This window comes from Labrus bergylta, chromosome 11 (assembly GCF_963930695.1).
Source record: "Labrus bergylta chromosome 11, fLabBer1.1, whole genome shotgun sequence".
Taxonomy (NCBI): Eukaryota; Metazoa; Chordata; class Actinopteri; order Labriformes; family Labridae; genus Labrus; species Labrus bergylta.
The window spans coordinates 3,423,650-3,445,719 of NC_089205.1; the positions used below are offsets into that span (position 1 = coordinate 3,423,650).

At 39.9% G+C, this 22,070-nt stretch overlaps 1 protein-coding gene across 2 annotated transcripts in view; it reads right to left on the bottom strand.

The window, feature by feature from the left end:
• The window catches only part of LOC109996710 (unconventional myosin-Ic), a 77,315-nt gene that overhangs the window by 54,100 nt on the left and 1,145 nt on the right, over window positions 1–22,070 (bottom strand). Inside the window, exon 1 of one of the 2 annotated variants that reach the window (XM_065960772.1) lies at window positions 14,312–14,499. The exons of the other annotated variant lie outside the window; for it this stretch is intronic. The gene's annotated coding sequence lies outside the window, so the exon portion shown is untranslated. Of the gene's footprint in view, window positions 1–14,311; window positions 14,500–22,070 lie in introns of those variants that run through there. 2 annotated transcript variants of the gene reach the window in all.

A 22,070-nucleotide genomic window follows, 5' to 3' on the forward strand; every position in this document is an offset into this window, starting at 1 on the left:
ACGTGCAACAAAATCTGAATATATTTAGGCTGGATTCCATTCAGCTTCAGTTTCAGGGTTCCTGTTTCACAAAGCTATAATGGTTGTGCACAATTTGTCCAAAAAAATATATTTTAACCACAACAACCTTGCTAGTCTGCAGCAGAATGACTAAGTTTAACTATTCATGAATATCTTTTAATAGGCTCACGATGAGGCTTAAATGTTGTGTCAGCAGTAATACGGTCATTTTCCACGAGTCAGGGCTGTAGCATCAGATCGCAATGAGTAACTAATGTGCTCGATTTTGATGTTTTCTGAGTGTTTGTGGACCTTTAGTCGACTTGTCTGTTTAATCAACAGTGAAATGAATCACTTAAATAATCACAAAAATATGTTTTTGTTTATGTAAAATAGTAATACCTGTTTGGTAAAGTGTCAGCTCTCAATGTCAAACTGTCGTGGGGTAAGATTCTTGATGTCATCTCTGAAGAAACTATACCTTTGATTGGGCAAAGACTGTAGTTCAAATTTGACAAGTGTGCTTTTTCTTGTGTAGTTCTTGGACTTTATGATTATTGTAGAAGTAAAATATATTATTGTAAAAAAAAAGAAAAAAAGTAAATGCCGGAAATATAGAGATGGGGAAAAAAAACATTGATTCATGTTAAAATCAAGATTCTTATCTTCTGAGATTCATAACTTCCAAAAATCTTTTTTTTTTTTTTGTGTGGCTAATCAGTCGATCCCTGCTAAGTGCTAAGGCTAGCTCTTTAATGGAGCAGAAATAATTTCAGCCAGTCTCACAGATGACTGGAGAAGACCCTAAAGTATGTAGACTAAAGACAAAGTTATCTTCCATCCACTCTTTAATCTTAATTCAAGACCTAGCCTCTCTTTTGTAATGTCAATAGCTACAGACGTTGAGGTAACACACACACACACACACACACACACACACACACACACACACACACACACACACACACACACACACACACACACACACACACACACACACACACACACACACACACACACACACACACACACACACACACACACACACACACACACACACACACACACACACACACACACACACACACACACACACCTGGGCAGGTGGTGACTTGCTGTGAAAGAACTCAAAACATCAGGAACATTCAAAAGCTCCTACCCCCATTCCCACCCTTTACTACAGACTATCCTGCCACTCCTCTAGTCTCTCTTCTTCGTCCTTCATTACTTCTCTTTCTGTCTATGTCTCTCCATTACCTTTTATATCTCTCTTAATTATCTCTTATTTTTATGTTACTTTCTTACTTCCTTGAACCTGGGGGTCAATAAAGGATTATTTTATCTTACAGTTCTCTGTTTTCTCTCCTATGAATCCATGCCTCTTAAGTTTCATTTACACCCTGCAGGCCCTAAATGGAGGTGTGCTTTGGCTGTTGGTTAAAACATTGATGGCCAGCCCATCATAAAGACAGGCGCAAAGGACACTAGGACTGATAAAGGTTTATTTAAACAAAGCTGATTCCTGCTATGTTCCTTTTACCGGCTGAGATTTGGGCTGTCTCTCAGTCCCTTTGAGGTCAACATGGCTTGTTTAATGCTTCCTTTAAGTATGAAAACAGATACCTACATTTTTAATTATATTACCGGCACTATCCATAAACTTCCACGAGTCCTTGACGCTGGTATTGACATTAAACAACAAGAGGGCGCTATCTCACACAGACCTCCACTTCTGTGTTTACAGCTGAAACCAACTTGCACATCCTTCCCTCAAAATGTTCCTCCATTTTCCTAAGTATTCTTTCCCCACTCTCTCTCTCTCTCTCCAATTTTTAACTCTATCCATTCTCCTATCACTAAATAAATACATAAAAGGCCAAAAATAAGCCTAAAGAAAATGTGTCACACATTTGGTGTCTAATTCTATTTTTAGTTGCTGTGGTATTAAAATATGTATAAATATCATTTGATTTAACAGGTAATGATGGTTTAAAATTCTTGACCATGTTTGGACTCCACCCAGTGAAGAGGCCTATGTATTCACTAAGTTATTGTATGGTGTTAGCAAATCTTTGACTAAGTTGATCAATTCCTAAACAAGGACTTTCCTGTTTACTCCGAGCATTTCCTCTTTGCTGATTAGAACCTAAATAAGAGCTGAGCAATGGGGTCAAAACAAAACCAGACAATTAGCTACACTCCTAACACTACACATCAGTTATTTTCACTCCTTCCTTCAATTTGAAGCCATTTTTACTCTATCCATGCTTCTAATTTGCAGATTTTAATTTCAGATAACTGTCAGTACAGTATCATCTTCTTCTTGAAATCTTAATGCAACCGAACAGAATTGTTGCAATTTCCCTAAGTTGTGTAAAACTGAACCCATGACTCATATGCACAAGTTAACATACAGTAGAGTCCTTTAAGTGCTCAGCTATCTTTACACACAGTCTGAATGAAACACATGGGGGCTACAGAGGAGGAGGGAAGGCTTTCTGCTGGAGTATTGGCATCTTCAGGAAAGTGTAAAAGAGCAGAGAGACGGCTCCTCGGAGGCCATCAGTTCCTCATTAAAGTGCTGTTGACATGTCAGCAATGCACCGACATTCAACCTGACAAATAGATGAGAATTTATGTGTGAACTGCCTGAACTCTGGGAATCTCTGGAGAAAGTAACCAGACATAGACCCTCGCCCAACGTAAGAGGATAGCTCAGCATTTTGGTCACACAGAGGTCATTGCAACATTGCTGGAATCTCCTCCTTTACAGATTCATCACACAGGGTTGGGCTGCAGAGAGACAGAAAATATAAACACTCGGAGGTCACAGAAACACCCATGTTCATTTCATCATGATGCTAAGAGGATGTTTCATTCAACACACTCATCTCCAAACGTTTGACTTCAGGGAAATTCCAGAGTATTTAAATCCTGGCCCTCATTTTACTTATATTGGAGTTTAAATGCTCAGCTATCTTTACACACAGTCTGAATGAAACACATGGGGGATACAGAGGAGGAGGGAAGGCTTTTCAGAAAACTTCTGACAAAATATATGACTGTAAAAAAAGTCTCTTATTTCACTGAAAGTCAAAAATGTAAAATGCAGGTCTATTTTGAAATGTTTTAACGAGTAATCATCTTGTAATTAATAATTATGATACAATCAGCTAGATAACTATGAACTCTCTTTATAGTTAGAAAGTGGTTGTAAAAATCTGCCAATAACAGACTGTAATATAAAAATCTGCATCAATTCAAGAACATCATTTGTTATCAGGGACACTAACTTTACAAAAATGTGTGTGTCAGCACTGACTGCACATGTGGCGTGTGAGTCGGAGAGAATAAAATGGGAGTTTGTAAGGGCGCGGTCACACTGGGCATCTGTACCGTGCCATACTCAAGCACGAATAGCCCCCCGCTGCACCATTCCCATGTTGGCCGGCACGGCCTGCGGTCACACTGCACAAGACTCTTGTACATAACGTCATAATACAACACATGCATGCTTTATGTTATGAAGTGTGCTCTGTTTACAAACAGGCGGACAAGAGAGAGAGAGAGAGAGAGAGAGAGAGAGAGAGAGAGAGAGAGAGAAAGGGACATCGAGTCGCGTCTGCACATCGGAGAACAACACAGAGAACATGACAGCTACTTTACAGTTTATTTTAAGCCATTCTAATCAGACACAGCCATAAATAAATCAATCAATAAATAAAAGAGACGCACGGCCGCACATCGGAGAACAACACAGAACATGACAGCTACTTTGTGGCCTATATTGTGTCATGTTAGTCAGATACAGACAGAACACTCTGGATTTCTCCATAATGAAGGCTGTCAGCGTTGTGTACCCGCGTGCTTGTGCTCGTGCATGAAGTGTACCGTGCTGAAGCACACCTCTCAGAAGTATGCCAAAGCCAAGGTAGTGCATGGAGCGGTCACACTGGTCAAACGAACTGGACTTTAGGGTTGAAGCATGCTTGGGCACGGTACAGATGGCCAGTGTGACTGCGCCCTAAGGAACTATATACAGTGCTTTGTAACAGGTCTTGTTTCGGTAGGTTTACAGCTGCAGTGTACAACAGGCCGTAACGTTACAAACGTTAAGCTTCTGACCAGCTGATACGTGCATGAAACAGAGATGATGAGATTAAACAGAGAAAAGCCGAAGCAGCGTTTGAATCAAAGTCACCACACACTTTATGAGACATCTCTGTGTGAAAGTCAGTGAAAAAACAAATTGTAAGACTGAATTCTCTTCATATTTGGGAAGCAGATCTCGAAGTATACTAATAAAAGGCTGTATTCTTTTATTTCATTTCCTTCCTACAACCTAAATCTAAACACACAGTTGTTACAAATCTTCACATTCCCAACCATTCAGCCACTTGAGATAGTTGGACCGGGTTGGGTTGCTGTGGCATGTTGGGTAGTAGGCTTTACTTATTTGTGTTAGCGTAGGAGGTATGTGACTCACAGCTGTGTGGGAGATAAAAATACATTAATTAGGAGACAACTGGGAAATCCTAGAGGTTTTACATGTTGACATTTTAATCACAACATCACCAGTACAGGCAGCAGCTTCTCTGAGAACTTTGGTACAGTGAACATGGGCGTAGTGACTACCCAGGACCCCACTGTAGGAAGGGGCCCTTATTAATCTATGTAATCGATGAGGTGTGGTTATGGTAATATATCAGGGTTGGCTGAGCTTGTGGCAGAGGGGCCCAATGTGAGATCTTTTCATGGGGCACAGAGATCTTTGAGACTCCCCTTACAGTGGAGCTCTGAGCTAAATGCTAAGCCATGCCAACAAGCTAACAATGATAACTGTAACATGGATGGGTTGAAAGGGAAATATGCTCAGGGTTTACAAAAGTAGATGAGCATTAGGGTTGTCAAAAGTCCCCAAGAGCATTAATACCTTTATGTAACCAGGACTTCCAGAAAATAGCAGCTTTCACTATTCTCAACTGGAATAAGGGGGTGAACAGTCCCAGAGACCTTCTTTAAAAAATGACCAACCCAAAATACTGAGATATGGATTCAGACTGGGTTACTATTATCTGAAGACCCCTATGTTTGCTGATAAATAGTTGGTTATTTGTCCTGGAATGTTTACTTTACAAATTACAGACATGATCGATTCACACTGGATTAAAAACACAGACATCCTCCACAATTATAACAAATGATCAGAGGTCCTCAGGTGATACTTATCCCATGCTTTCGCAGGTAACAACAAGGAATGCGTGCAAATAGCTTAGCCGAAGTCAAGCCTAGTTTTCAAGAGCTTTATTGAATATGCTAATACTTCTTCATACCCGTCATGCAGATTTCGTTTCCCTTAGATTCTGGTTCTGCTTTCGGGAAATTTTTATTGTTTCTTTGCAACACATATCAAGCTATTAATACAAAAATAAAGTTTTTCTCCCTCCTAGTCCACCTTCTCAAACTCTTCCTCCATATCACTCCTCTCTTCACTCTCTCTCTCTACCTGAAACACCATGGTGCAAGGCCACACCAGCTCATTCTGCACTGACGTTATCTCCATGGAAAGATTTGGTTAAATGTTAACAAAAGGTAATGAGTGAGAGAGGAAGCCTCCAAAGGATGTTTGCTTTCATGTCACCATAGCACTGAGTCGAGATGGTAGAAAATCCTCCCAGATTCTTTTCAATAAGACAAACTGCCCATTAGAGAGCCCTTATTGTCCTGCAGTAGGACACAGTTGTTGTAGACGGCAGTGTTGAATATATCATAGCACAAACTAAGATCGGCATAAACCACCACTCTTGTTCAGAAAGAAATTTCTTTCTGAGTGGGCTGGATCGGATCATGATCTTCAGATAGAGGTGTTTACATGAAGCATTTTATTCTGATCAGGCTTTTATTTGTATCTATGGGGCCAGGTAAACATGACAGTACATTTCCCTTAGACCGGCAAGTAGCCCCCTGACTCTGATTTTGCCCCTTTTTTGGTTTAAATTATAAATATATTTTGACACAACTTTTTCAAAGAAAGGTTTACCAGAATGGTCAAGACAAAATTCCTTATGCATCAGAGTAATCAAAGCAGGCCGGCATTCTTAGATAACAACATAAATGGTGCTTTAAGTAAAGTCAAAGTCCAAAAGTGCACCACCGGGAACGTTCCAGATAAGGCAGTGATTAGTCACCCGAAGGGCGAAGTAAATGGTATTTTAGACAAGTTTAAGTCGAGCCATCAAGGTCATTTTATGGTATTTATCAAAGCTCAGCTGGTTCTTTCCCATGTCTTTTTCAATCACTAGATTCCAGTTTCTCCCAATTCAAACATGCCTCATTCTCTCCACTTCCATCTCTTTTCTCGCTTTTTGATTTAAAAAAAAAACATAAACATGAACGAGAGTCAGCAAACCAGAGTTAGTAGTAGGGTTGATATTCAAATGTTCACAAGAGTTTCCCATCTAAACACAGTTCACCCTTGTTTCAACATAACCCTTAAATTTGCCTTTGCTGTAATAACACAGCCAACACAGAGTAGGTGAGCGTGTCTCTACACTGACCATACAGTAAGGAAGCACAACAGGTATACAGAAGAGGAGGTAACATAAAAACAGTTATAATATAGTGCAGGATTCAAAGGGCAGAGTCTAGTTAGTCAAAATAACAGGGATGATGCAGAGGGAGGTTGGATGAGGGCCTGATTCACTGAGGCACAGATTTTTGCACCCTCTAAACAGTACCTGTGCAAATGAGACTAAAAGACGCCATGTAGTTCACAAAACAAACACGAAGGGTTAAATGCACCCCTAACTGCACTGCAGAGAAACTTAGTGCTACATGCTTTGTGAATTAGACCTCCAGATGGAGCAGATAGTGGGAGCAAATGATGCACAATTTTTTGTTCTATAACACCATGAATTCTTTGTGAATCAGGCCCCGAGTGAACAAAAGATACAACAGGTGAGGTGAATGCATGCTCAATCTCATGCTCGATGACATCACTCTATAAATGAACTAAAAGGTACACTTCACGGTGTCACAGGTCTATTTTGGGATGTTATACACATTTTAACTTGCACACTACGGAGGTAAAGTGAGGGGTTATTAATTCCCAAGACCACCTACCTTCTCCATTTGTGGGAGGAAGGGCTGGAACACAATGACTCTCATTACAAGGTATTCAAATAAACATAGTTTGTTATTGTACATGGGGTTAAGGTCTCAAGGTCTAACAGCTTTCAGAAAAATAAACTGACACTCTCCAGACCGTCTCAGTGTTAATGTCCTGCTAAAAGAGTACTCCAGTATCTCTGAACCTGCGCCTGTATGTATTTGAACACCGAAATATCCTCTTTTAAATACCAAGTATGTAAAACTAGAAGCAGCAAACGGTGAATTGGAATAAGCCCTTACTGAATTAATTGGAATAATCTGAAGAGGATAACCACTGACTTTGAATAATGAGTTTATCGCTATTAAGTGTAGATGTAATAGATTCTTAGAATTGCCATTATTTTGTATTACCAAACAGTTTTTCAATGTTTTTTTTCTGGATTTTGTACTGTCTTAAGTTAAGGTACTTTACTTCCTGGTTGGATAAAAACCTGACAATAAGGAACTTTTGGTAGATTGAAAGTAACTTTGTTAACTTAACCACTAAAAAAGGAAATTGCTACAGATTGGAAAAGTAAATGAAAGTATCTAAAGGGTGCGTTAAAGAAAGTGAAATTTAGATGTCACAAGGTGGATATTAGTATTGACCTGTTAATGAGACACTCACAGGCGCAGCGGTTTATTTTTCACAAGATGCTGTGATGTCTTCTTCACTAAAGTGCACCGAAAGGGACAAAATAACACGCTATTTACTCGATTAACAAAAAAAACACTGCCTTAACTGCTGACCTTAATCTAATTAGAGTTCTCACGTTAACTCTGACAGCCCTATTAATGACTGACATTTTCAACATCCCCCAAAAATGTCCCAGAGATTTATCTACACATGTTTTACACACACAAACACATACACTTTCTCTCCTTCCGACTCGAAGATGAGCTTCAGAAGTTGAACAGGGATTAATGGATATACTATCAGGTTAATCCCAGTGAACGTGTGCAGGGGAGTGTGTGAGCGTGTAGACTGAAATAGGATTAGGATGTGAGCTAGTAAACACAGCGATTGTCCTCAGCTGACACCATGTTCAGCTTGTCAGACAAGAAAGAGTGACAAATACAAAGAAAAACATCATCTTGTGTTTTTTTAACACATTCTCTCAAGCATGCATCAGTTGTCACTTATATTTGCATCGATCTTTTAGGGGGTTATCAAAGTCACCTTAACTGAAAGTGAACTGTGTTAGCATAATGATGAATAAAATGCAGCACTCCTGCAGTCACACTGCATGTACAAAAATGGCAGAGAAGCTGGTGGTGATTTTGACTGGCTGGTTTCCAGTCCCACAGCAGTCAGAGCGGTTACACTGAGCAGAAGCAGGATTCAGTCACTCAGAGCGTTTATTCCCAGCTGGGCGGGGCCCGCCCTGCAGCAGAGCCAGCTTTGGGATGTGGGAAAGACTCGCATGGAAAAGCTACAGCAGCTGCCCACAGGAACGAAAAAACTAACCACAAACACACATACGTCACAAACACATCCTAACACTGCGTGAGTCATCACCTCACAGGTAACACCAAGTCTGACTCACTGCCAGACACAAACCCTAATCATTTACATTACACCACACCACTGCTTCATTTTCTGTCATGCACCTCTTTGGGGAGGAACATTTTCCACGTCCCCATCCATCTAAGTAAAATAGTTTCTAATGGGGCCAAGTGTAACTTAGCATCTGGGTTATAGCAATTCAAAAGTTAACTATTTGCCGTTTAAAAGTAAGGGGGGGTTGGGTCTGGAGGTCTCCCCCAGAAGATTTTAAGCATCAAAAATGTATTTTTCTGCCCTTCTGATTCATTTTTATGCACCAATATGGCAAACTATAATCATGCAGTGAAGAAGCGAGGGTTACAGAGGGAGGGAGCTCCATTATCTGCTTCATTGGTCTTAAGTGGGGATCATTTGGGCGGAAAAACATACCTGAGCTGCCGGCCTGGTGGGAAACACTGAGCAGCACAACATGTTCCCCCAGGCTGTCATGTCCTGTCATGTTTCTGCCCCACACTTTGAGAAGTTCTGCAGTAGACCATCTTCTCATTTTGCAAAGTGTTTAAGCATAATTTCAACCAAAACCGTACAGGTCACAAAATATGTTTTTAACCATCAGGCTATAAGGTGCAACCCAATGAAAGTTAATACTGAGTATTTTGACAAGCTGTGAATGGTTTATGGAGGTATTAATAAAAGAATGTCTGCAGAAATGAGTAAGGCTTTGATTGCACTTTGAACTACATTCTGCTGTGGCATCAGGACCTTATCAGTGGTGGATTAGTGATGTCTGTGTTGAATGTTATCAGAGCAACATGTCCTAAGACCTGACTGTACCTAAACACTCAGGTTCATGCTGTAATCACAGATGAACGAGGCATGTCTATCTTAATGTGTATGGAAGGAACAGCTGTGAACCCCATGATTCAACTCAGACATGAAGTTGTGTAAGTGCGTAAAAAAAAAAGACCCAAAAATCTCAAGCAGGCCTTGATATCATCCAGACTTGCTAACTTTTATTTTGATATCAACCAGGCCACCATACATCGATTACAACTGGTCCAGAGTGCTGCCGTCAGACTGCTATGGAGAAGAAATACAGCAGAACATATCACACCCATACTCGCATCCCTGCACTGACTTCCCATCTGTTAAAGCATTCCTTACTAAATGATTCTATTTGCATGTAAAGCCCTTCATGGCCCAGCTCCGACCTTCATTTCAGAACTCCTATCCCCCTACATTTACACCCAGACCCCCTCAAATCCTCTCATCAGAAGCTACTAACCATCCCACCTGCACACTGAAAACTGCTTGGAGACCGGACAGTCTCTGTTGGCGCACCCAGACTCTGGAACATATTAGCAGTAGACTCTCTTGAATGCTTTAAAAAATGCTTCAAGACTTTTTTTTTTATACAATTCACTAACAGCTGATAGCCTACTTTACTTGAGTTCCATCTTACATTGTTTCTGTGGAAGCCTCATCTCTGTGTGTGTGTGTCTGCCTGTTAGGCAGGCTTTTCTACTGTTCCCATCTGCTTTCTCATGTTTTCTAATAACGGTAATATACAGCTACTATGCACTCTTTAATATTTGTGTATTTGTTGTATTATCTTTATTTCAATATTGAACAATGTTATCACACATTGCATAGTTTACTTATATTGTGCAGGTTTAACGGACAGCATCAGATACACAGTAACAAGGACATGATGTCTCACTGACTAAATAATTGTGCAGGAAGCCAAAGCAGAAATACAACCTTCTTGTAAATAATTCCCGTTTTTTTAAACTTTTTTTCTTGTTTCATTTGTGTGTAGAGTAAACTTCCTTCAGCAGGATGCTGCCATTGACATGTATTATATCCATAGGATTGATATGACAGGTTCACATTAAAAGGCCATGAAGTGGAATTAACCCCGCCCCGCACCCCCCAACTGAGCGTTTCCTATCACACAGTTCAAGTACACGAGTCTGTGTGAGGGCGTATGCATGGATTAGAGTGTTTCCTGGTGTCGAGGTGATGGTGAAGGTCTAAACAACAGGCGAGCAGTCAGGTGTATCCTCTGGAGTTCAACCCAGAGTCTACACCACATGTACCAGAGAGAAACACCTTCATGATGTCAATGGCAATTTATTAGGAGTGTAAAGATGAACCAATCTCAATCAGTTACCAGTCTTATCATTAAAGATCAGAGTGCAACGGTCTGTGGCGACCTGGATCTGTAAAAATGGGACATAGACCTGTTAATGGGCCGATTTTAATGTAATAAACTAGTTAACTGAGGCTTTGTTGCTTGTCCTGGTCGGAGTCTTCAATCTCAGGATACTTTCACTTTGACCTTTTCACAAGATAACCCTTGCGATAGGTGGCTAGCTAGGTATCACACAAGAAGTAGACTACAATATCTGCAATTGCCGAGGCGTTTCACAGTCCTCTGCCTCAAAAATCATGTCAATATGAAGAAAATAAACGAAAAGTCGATAAATTACAACGGCAGCAAGACAAATCTCATCTGGTGAAGCAGCAAGGGCTGAAGTTTTGCTAAGATGCTACTGCTGGCTATATGCACCAGCATTTAGGCTCGCTGCCATAGTTACATAGTGCTGAAAAAATAGGCTACCAGGACTCTCTGTGGAGAAAGATTGTTGCTAACAGATGCAAGACTTGAAAACGATCAGATAAAAAGTCAATAACTCGACAGTTATTTGTGCTCGATCATTCTTGCATTATCGTAATCATCTAAATCACTTTTTATTCATCCTGAGCCGTATGTTTTCTTTTGTACAAGTACACAGAGCCAATAGGAAATGCCTGACCACGCTGAAGAAGGCTGAGATTTGGGGTAAAATCCCATTCTAACCCCAAAGTACTAAAAACCACTCCCACCACACCAACCACGAACCAGAAATATCACACACAAAAAACTTCCAGATTTTTTTTTTTTTAAAGGGCTTGAAGCGAGCAAAGCACCAAGGGAAAAATCTGCCTTTAAGCATCTGCGCCTCATCAATCCAATGGAAAATGCTGCTAAATAAATCTCACCAGGGGGAACAAACAACAGGGGGGGAGCTGCTTTGGAAAAATGTATTGACATGGCACATTGATGTTTTGTATTGTGCCAAGTCGGGTAATGGTGCAGACTGTGGAAGCAGCCTGAATACTTTGCATTTTCTGAGCCACTGAGCTAGGTACATTTAAGAGACATGAAAATCGACACCCCATTTTAACAACCAATGGATTAATCATTTAGTCTGCACGATAGGGTTGTCACGATAACTCAAATCAAACGATATTGGGTTTGCAGGCAAACTCCTGAACACTGTCTACATTGCACAAAAATGGTGGCAACATTTCGGTGCATTTCAGTGCCAAAATGTTGCCATAGTCTTTGTCCAATTTAAACTATGCTCTCTCTCTCGTTCATGCGGCAGCTCAGAGTTAAAAATATGACTGAAGATTATTTTGTAAGGCTTCTGTATTTTTCATTATGGATCATAACAACAACAACAGTGCTTCATTTTCAAACACATGATATCAAAAACCTTACTGTAAAATGGTAGAAAATGTGTAATAAGCTCAGAACTTCACTTGGCTTTTCACTTTAGCCCAACTGGAGGACTTTAAATTGCTTCTTTTGTCCAAAACTTAAAGACTCTTCATTTACTGTCCTAACTACCAAGAAGCAGCAAACCTTCACATTTGAGAAACAAGAAGCAGCAAATATTTGATGTTTCTGTTTGGAAAAAAAAAAGACAGTGAAGCATTTATTCGATAAACAAGAAATCTGGTGCGTAATTTTGTTTGGATTGAGTAATAGATTGGTTGTTGCAGCTGTACACTCCATGCAGACAAATGCTGCGACACTGCTTTCTTTGCTCCTCTGCAGCACTTGTTTCAAAGCTAATCACTTTCCACCTGTCATCTAAAGGAGCTTACTGCACACTTACAGCAGAGTGACAGTCGACTGAGTGGCAGCTGCAGGCATGTAGTGAATGCTGGGAAGACCCTTCAGGTGACCTTGAAGCAACAGGTCAGCTGTTCTAAGCAGCTTGACCCCTGAGTAAAATGTAGCTCATGCTGGCTTATTTCTTTACAACTGTATTGGAACAAATGGATTGGCCAGGTATTGGCAAGTACATCAGTCAACGCATTTATACATTAACATGAGCAATTCTCCCACTTTCACCGGTGGCGCCACAGATATCTAAGTGTGGATAGAACGAATGTTATTGTTAAAAAAGTTGTCACAATTCTGGGAAAATACAGTTTGGACAAGGAGGAATTAAATAATGGGTATCTAAAATATTATCAGTGATAGGGTGGTGTAGTTTAAATGTTAAAACAGCTTGCCAATCAATACACATGAATTGGACGTGTACGGTAGCGTGGCCCTGAAGGTCAATTACAAACAAAGCAAAAAACAATGTCATCAACAGCAAAAATATTTCACAAAATAACTAAATATTAAAAAAAAACACTTCACATATAATAAAAACATTTATAAATACGCACAAAATCATTAAATAAAAAGCAAAATTGTTTTAAAAATCGAAAAATATTTCATGAAACAGTATGTCAAATCTTTTGTTTTGCGTGAAATATTTTTCATTTCATTTAACATTGTTACGTTATTAGATTTTTTTTTTGCATTTCAAGAAATATTCTTACATTAGTGCAATATGTTGGCATTCTATGAAATATATTCAAGTTTTATGATTTTTTTTCATATCTATCAATATTTTTTCTCAATTTTTAAAAGTTCTGTGAAATATTTTTGCAATTGACCCTCAGGGCCACCGTAGTAGTGACAGTCCTGAGAAGAATAACGTTATGAATATGAAATGAAAAACGTGGACCCGAATACCATTGTGGGTAGCTTCACGTGAATACAGTTTTGACTACAAGAAATACATTAATGGATATCTTATACTAAGTTTACTGTAATTACTGCTTTCCACTTGGGACCTCCAAGCTTTCGAGGAGAAGGTGAATGTAGGGTTAATCTGAGTCTGTCTGGTGTCTATAAAAAGACAACCCAACCACAAGGATTTAAAAGTTGTAGGCTAAATGCCAAAATCAGTACGTGGCTAAGAGCTCACAACAAAGTTACAGTAACAAATTCACCGGAAGGGAGTTAAAAACTTCATTGAAACACTAACAATTGAACGTACGCTATTCTTTCTTCATACAACTGGCCAAACCCAGGCCATCGGTTACCGGTCAAAACGCCTGAATACTGACAAAGTTACACAACAATAATATATCAAACATATGCCGAAGTGAAAAGTGTCCTCCATTGAAAAGTCTGAGACACTTTTTGTGCGTGTAAAAGTTAAATGAGTTTTCCACGGGGCGGTAGGAAGACAAACTGCCACATTTTTGAATGACGTTTGGCAAAGGCATTTCCCCCCATATGGCACGAATCAAGACTTTCTCTGCCCACTCACTCAAGCATGCTGCTGCCATGTCACACATTACTGTGCAGAAACTTTCAAAAAGTTACATATTAAAAACACCCCTGTCATTCAAGAAGCATGTAAACGAAAGTCAACTTAACTTATGACTACAAAGCAGCGGTAAAGAAACTTACGTTACAATTGGGCGCTTAGAGGAGGACAGTTTCTAAATGTTTGACGTCAAGATGAAACATACCTTTAAAGAACCAAAAGCGAAGTAGTCTCTCCTCTTAGGCTGGATTTTTTAAGCTCCAAATCGACCACAGGGGATATTTAGGCTATCTCGGTACCTCCGCTCCACAGTCAGACAAGTCCGTGACTGGTATCTGCCAGGTTTCTCCAGACCCTCCCACCACTCCCAGTCCACACCAGCGCTCCCACTCTTGGCTCTGGCAGACACACACACAAACACTCACACAGCTGCGACTTCTCCCAGACTGCAGCCTCAGCAGAGAACTTCACTTCCTCTGGTGGTTCAGAAGTAAAATACTCATATTACCGGCAGGACCTGTCATACTCATATCTCAGGGGTGAGTAGTGATGGGCCGTCCGCGGACGATTCGGCTTTAGGAACCGACTCATTCAAGTGAACGAGAGAAAACGGCTCTTTGTTTACTTAAATCACTTTACATTTTAAAAGCGCTTTCTAAATAAAGTTATTGTGGGCTACATCATTTAAATTGTAGTAGCCTGTAACCTAACATGGAACAAATATGTCTTCTTGGTTTAAAAAAAAAATTGAATCATTTTTATGTCATCCCTTTTACAATAATATAACTAATCATCTTTTTTATTGTTAATTTAGCTTAAAGGATAACTAAACCCCATATTTTCAGCTGTAGTGCTCGACCCTGGAATTACAAAAAAAAACAATGACATATTTGTGTAAATGAAGTAGCCCACAATAACTTTATTTAGAAAGCGCTTTTAAAATTTAAAGTGATTTAAAGTCAGCAAACTCATTTGGATGAAAGTCACCAGTTAACACAGTCACTTTTTAAACCGTAACACCGGTAGAAGTATGTTTTACGAAGGGATTTGAAAGAGATCTCTGTTTCCTCAGGATGATTGTTCCAGAGATATGATCGCTATAAATGACATCGGCCTATCCAACTTTCAAATCATCAATTTGAACAGATATTCAAACATATTAAAAAGTAAAAATCTTAGGTCTACAAAAGTAATAAATACAGTGGGTACGGAAAGTATTCAGACCCCTTTACATTTTTCACTCTTTGTTTCATTGCAGCCATTTGCGAAAATCAAAAAAGTTAATTTTATTTCTCATTAATGTACACTCAGCACCCCATCTTGACAGAAAAAAAACAGAAATGTAGAAATTTATTAACAAAGAAAAACTGAAATATCACATGGTCATAAGTATTCAGACCCTTTGCTCAGTATTGAGTAGAAGCACCCTTTTGAGCTAGTACAGCCATGAGTCTTCTTGGGAATGATGCAACAAGTTTTTCACACCTGGATTTGGGGATCCTCTGCCATTCTTCCTTGCAGATCCTCTCCAGTTCTGTCAGGTTGGATGATGAACGTTGGTGGACAGCCATTTTCAGGTCTCTCCAGAGATGCTTAATTGGGTTTAGGTCAGGGCTCTGGCTGGGCCAGTCAAGAATGGTCACAGAGTTGTTCTGAAGCCACTCCTTTGTTATTTTAGCTGTGTGCTTAGGGTCATTGTCTTGTTGGAAGGTGAACCTTCGGCCCAGTCTGAGGTCCTGAGCACTCTGGAAGAGGTTTTCTTTCAGGATATCTCTGTACTTGGCCGCATTCATCTTTCCTGAAAAACACCCCCATAGCATGATGCTGCCACCACCATGTTTCACTGTTGGGATTGTATTGGGCAGGTGATGAGCAGTGCCTGGTTTTCTCCACACATCACACATGGTCTCATCAGACCAGAGAATCTTCTTTCTCATAGTCTGGGAGTCCTTCATGTGTTTTTTGGCAAACTCTATGCAGGCTTTCATATGTCATATACATTTCTGTTTTTTTTTCTGTCAAGATGGGGTGCTGAGTGTACATTAATGAGAAATAAAATTAACTTTTTTGATTTTAGCAAATGGCTGCAATGAAAAAAAGAGTGAAAAATGTGAAGGGGTCTGAATACTTTCCGTACCCACTGTAAATCCTGATCTTTTACAATGATATTATTTTTTTATGGCAAACATGTTGTATTCTGTAAAATGTAAATCTTTGTATGCTTATAAATTAGTAGATCTATTTTGAGTAATACGTGCACACATAGGCCTACTGATGAAAACATCGCTCAATTAGACTGAATTTTAAAATCAGGAGGCATAGGCCACTAAATGAAGAGCCATTTAGAAGAGTTGACTCTTTTTGCCGAGCTGAGTCAAAAGCTGTGACTCACTGAAAATAACCTGAATTCCCCACACTAGGGGTAAATATGTAAAATATATTAAAAAAGACAGTCAATGTGCGGTTTTGCTTGGACTTACTTCCCTCAACTAACCCCCCCTGTGGGAGTCGTGTGGCAATTTCCCTCTTCCTTTTCTGTCACTGAAGGGCAGCCCAGCCCTGTCACACCAGGAAGTTAACCGAAACCCCATCCTTCAGCTTCTTGACTTTATTTTAGCCATGCCACGCACCATGTCGTCATTGTTTGATATGGTAACACCCTACAACAGCTCAAATAACCGGGCTAAAAAGCAGCAGATCTCCAATGCATACACATACTCAAAGTATCCTAATCCTGTAAAAATATATTCCCTGTGGAAAGATAAACTGGAGTGTGCCAGCTTTCCCAGACAAAGTCCCCTCCGTGCCGGACTAATGTGGAATAATATACAGACACCTTTTACATGCGTGGGAGACAAACAATGACCTGGCCCCCTCATCCAGAGCCAAACTCTGTTAGAAAATATAGACATTTATTCTTCGATAATAAACCACGAACTGCCACGCCTGACTGAAGTCAAATCAGCAAAACCCAGAGGGAGGAAACACTCACGAGTAGCCTAACTCTTAAAAACACACTTTCAACCTACTGCTGCTTTTAAATGATTTACACGCAGTGAACGGTGTGCACACATGTGTAACTGCAGTAGAAATAAAAAGGTAGATATTTGAATGGAGTTTGGCGAGCACTGCTCACTTCTCTTCAGAGCAGGGTGTTGCCAGTGAAACTCAGCAGTAAAGCGGTGTGATCCTCTGCCAGGGTTGCTTCAAATGTCTCTCTTAACACCGGAGACTTTAGTTTGAAAGAGTTCTCATACCCTCTACCGTCAATGACACCGTTACTGCACCTTCAGACTCTATACTGACTGTGTGCACAGCGCCCCCTCCCGGCAGGAGACGGTCATATCAAGTCTGATACCATCAATAAGAAATACAAGAGTTAATGTTTAGCTCGTTTTACAAGTGTGCCCAACTAAGACACAGTATAACTTTCATACTTATTTAATAGTCACAGAATTCAGTGATGGAAATAAAATAGATACAGAGATTTATAGAATTCATAATAATATCTACAAAATATAGCTTCATGTGAAACTTCTGAAACAAGACATGAAAGTTTGGTATATTGATATTCTAACACCCAACATGAAAGTTATCAAAAATAAATGTTTGGGGCATAAATTGAGTTATGTTGATTTTCTTTAATCACAAAATGAAACCTTATGTGAAACTACAATTCTGAGGTAGAGCTATAAATTCAGATTACTGTAGAGTTAATGTGAATGTGTTGTGCCAGTTTGAAGGTGACCTCAACCAGATATCAATGTCAGAACGTGACTGTAATGTAGTCACACTGCCAGAGGGGGGAGTGATCGATTCAACCAACACACACACACACACACACACACACACACACACACACACACACACACACACACACACACACACACATCATACACACATATCTCTTTTACCATTAAGCCTTTTTTTTTTTTTTTTTTTTTTTTACATTTTAAATCACTTTCTATCTGTGACTGGTTGTTCAACACTTTTTGCTAACTGTTAATGCAGTTATTGATCCCAATTTTAAAAAATGGAAAAAATTCTTTATCTGGACAGTTTTGGGAAATTGACTCGTTATGTCAAGAAAAAAAGAAAAATGTACTCATTATTTAGAGAAAACAACTGAAATGTACTGTACATGTTATCACTTGAAATCAACTGAAATGTCCTTTTCATCACAAGAGAACAACCAAAATGTTTTCATTATCATGGGAAAATGAAACAAGATAAACTGTAAGATGCATGCTCTCTTAGGGTTCTGTAAAAAAGTTCCTCTCACATTTTTTTAGTTCAATAATCGTTTCTCTCATTTATTTTTATTTTTTTCAATATCTTCTTAGAACAAAGTCTGACCTGAAAACTAGGAAGGTCTTGTCAGCTAGGTGGGTGAATCGAAACTTGCTTTGAGTAGATATTGATAGTGGGTCGTTGTCAGGCTTTGTTTGGACTGAGCACTTAAGTTTCATTCTCTGAGCATCAACAGGACAGGCAGTGGACGCGTGTCACACCCTCTGTTGATTGCAAGCTGAAAATCTGGGGCGGGATTTTCAGCTTGTCTCTGCTTAAGAAAGCCTCTTCTACCCACCCTTCATTGACTTTTGGCCTCTGGGACTGTCAATCTGCTGTGAATAAAACTGAATTCATCCAAGCACTTGCAAAAATGTCAGACATTCAGGCACTTGCCCTTACTGAAACCTGGATCCGCCCAGAAAACACAGTCACACCAGCTGCTCTTTCTGTTGACACAGTGTTCTCACACACACCTCGCTCTGTTGGACGTGGAGGTGGTACAGGTATCCTCATTTCTAATACCTGGAAATTCAATAAACTCTTCCCACTGAGCAACAACTCCTCATTTGAATATCACACAATCTTGGTTACTGCTCCTATTAAAATGTACATTGCTATCATTTACCGCCCACCAGGGTGTAATCTGAATGATTTTGTTGTGGAACTGGACATGCTACTCTCAGAAATCCCTGATGATGGAACACCACTGATTGTAATGGGAGACATGAATATACACACTGATAAAGCCCAGGCAACAGACTTCCTTGCTCTCCTATCCTGATTTGACCTCACGCAGGTCCCAACTCCTCCTACCCACAAAGCTGGCAACACTCTTGATTTAATTCTGACTCGGAACTGCTCGACAGCAAACCTGACTGTCACCCCTCTGCATCTATCAGACCACTTTATTCAATTCACAATCTCCTTGCCGAAACTCCCTCAGGCACACCCACAAATGGTGTCATACCACCCAAACATGCGATCGCTCAAGCCAGCTCAGCTGTTGTGGAAGGGAGAAGTGTCCAAAGCACACAGCTTGTCCACAGGGGTACCTCAAGGGTCAGTGCTTGGTCCCCTTCTCTTCTCCATATACACAAGCTCACTTGGTTCAATAATCTGCTCTCATGGCTTCTCATACCACTGCTATGCTGACGATACCCAGCTCTTCCTGTCATTCCCGCCAGACGATGTTACAGTCTCTGCAAGAATCTCGTCATGCCTTGCTGATATCTCTAAATGGATGAATGAACGGCACCTTCAACTCAATCTTTCAAAGACTGAGCTCCTTGTCATCCCAGCCAGTACCTCTATGCAACCACAGATCAATATCCAGCTTGGTACAACCAAACTCATGCCCACAAAGTCTGCCTGGAACCTGGGTATCATGATTGATGACCAGCTAACTTTTAAGGTTCAAGTAGCCTCGATTTCCCGGTCATGTCGATTTGCCCTGTACAACATCAGGAAGATCAGACCTTACCTGTCAGAACATGCGACACAGCTCCTGGTACAGGCTCTTGTAATATCATGCATCGACTATTGCAACTCTCTACTGGCAGGTCTTCCTACATGAACTATCAAACTCCTGCAGATGATACAAAATGCAGCAGCACGACTGGTCTTCAACCTTCCTAAAAGAGCACATGTCACTCCGCTGTTCATCTCCTTACACTGGCTCCCAGTTACTGCTCACATCAAATTTAAAACTCTGCTGCTCGCTTACAAAACAGCGACCAAAACGGCTCCTCCTTACTTTAACTCTCTCATCCAGGTCTACACTCCCTCCCGCCCACTACGCTCTGCCAATGAAAGGCGTCTGATCCAACATTCACAACAGGGTCCTAAGTCTCTGACTAGACTCTTCTCCTCTGTCGCCCCCCGGTAGTGGAATGAACTTCCAAACTCCATGTGATCTGCAGAGTCCCTCTGCACCTTTAAGAAAAAGCTAAAGACCCAGCTAACCCTTTCATGAATACCTACTAACTTAATGATGATGGTCTCCATATTATTGATGATGATGATGGTAATGGCGATGGTTTTTGTTGGATAACGACGACTTATAAGATGGTTTCTATACTGATTAGAGCTCTCAAGAACTGCCCTCAATGTTGTGGTTTGCCTCTGGTCACTTCCTGTCAGCACCTGTGTGTCCAATCAGACTCAAAGCTGATCGTTTGCTGTTACTGACATTGTTCCTTTTTTCTAGACCCTTGCTTGTGTTGTACTTACTCTCTGATGTACGTCGCTTTGGATAAAAACGTCTGCTAAGTGAATTGTAGAATAACTTGCCAGAAAACCTCCTTACTTCAAGCTTATTTGAAATATTATTTATTATAATGTGGTGCAGGCAAAGATCAGTCAAAGCTTTTCATTCATATTTGTAAAAAACATTATTGTGAGAACCGCACGTCATCACATAACTCCTGTCTTTACTAATCTAAACGTTTACTCATTAGGGAACATGACATGGTGTAGGTTACACAGTGTTATTTGTATCTGAGTAAACAACTGATGACCCTGATGACACCTTTCACACACATCCAGGCTGATTTGACCTTGGAGGAATGTAGGAAGGGGAAAAATTGAAGCGGCGTACAGGAATGTCTTTGTTGTTTCCTCCCGTCTGCGCTACAGTACATTCCTCTCCTCCCCGATCATCAGCCAGCAGCTCCCAGCAGGATTCATTTACCACACTATACATTCCTCTTCATATACATCCTAATCCTGTGTCAGCCCACACTCCACTATACCTAATGGTGCCTCATACCAGGGGAAGATTGATGTTAAAAAGCCCGCTCCCTCCATTCCTTAGATACTGTATTTATAGATAGACTTCAGAAAACGATTGTCGGCTCAGATCCCTGCATGGAAACATCATTCAAGAGTAAGAGCAGAAGCAGCAGGTGAGATCAAGAAGTGATCCTGAAGGGCCTACCAGAAGAACATGATTAAAAAGAAGTGTAATCCTGACTTTGAGTTTAAAGAATACTTTTCTAAATCGAGGCAGATGATGCTGAGACATCCTAAAATATAGTCCCTACATCAAAAACCTCTACATCCTATTTCTCTTATAATAAAACAAATCATTTGACCCTCTCGAGCAATGAAGCAAAACATGTACAACATGAAGTATAATTTTGAGATTTAAAAAAAATCATATTAATGAGACTCAAGGTTGAAATAATAAGAATAAAGGCTGAAAGAGGGATAAAGGGTCAAAGTCAGAAAAGTCGGAGATGTGAGATCACAAATCCACAAAGTAATAAAAAGTCTGATTTTTCAAAATAAAAGTCACTATTATGAGATAAAATGTCATTATAGATGGATACATGTTTGGAGCAATGAGACATATGTGAGATAGAAAGTTATCAATATTAAATACAAAATATCAAGCTTGTGAAATAAAAGTTAAAAATTCATTATGAAGGTAAGAATATGAGATGAAAAGTCATGAGCATGAGCTAAAAAGATTAACTGTTGAGATAAAAATAGAAATCTTGAGCAAATAATTCACAAGTCTAAATGAGATATAAAGTGAAATGTTTGTTATCAAAAGTGAAACCCATTAGATAAAAATATAAATGTTGAGTTTAAAATGGATATTAAGAGATACAACAATGAAGAAATTTAATAAATGACAGAAAAACTCAATTTCAAGATATAAATGATAA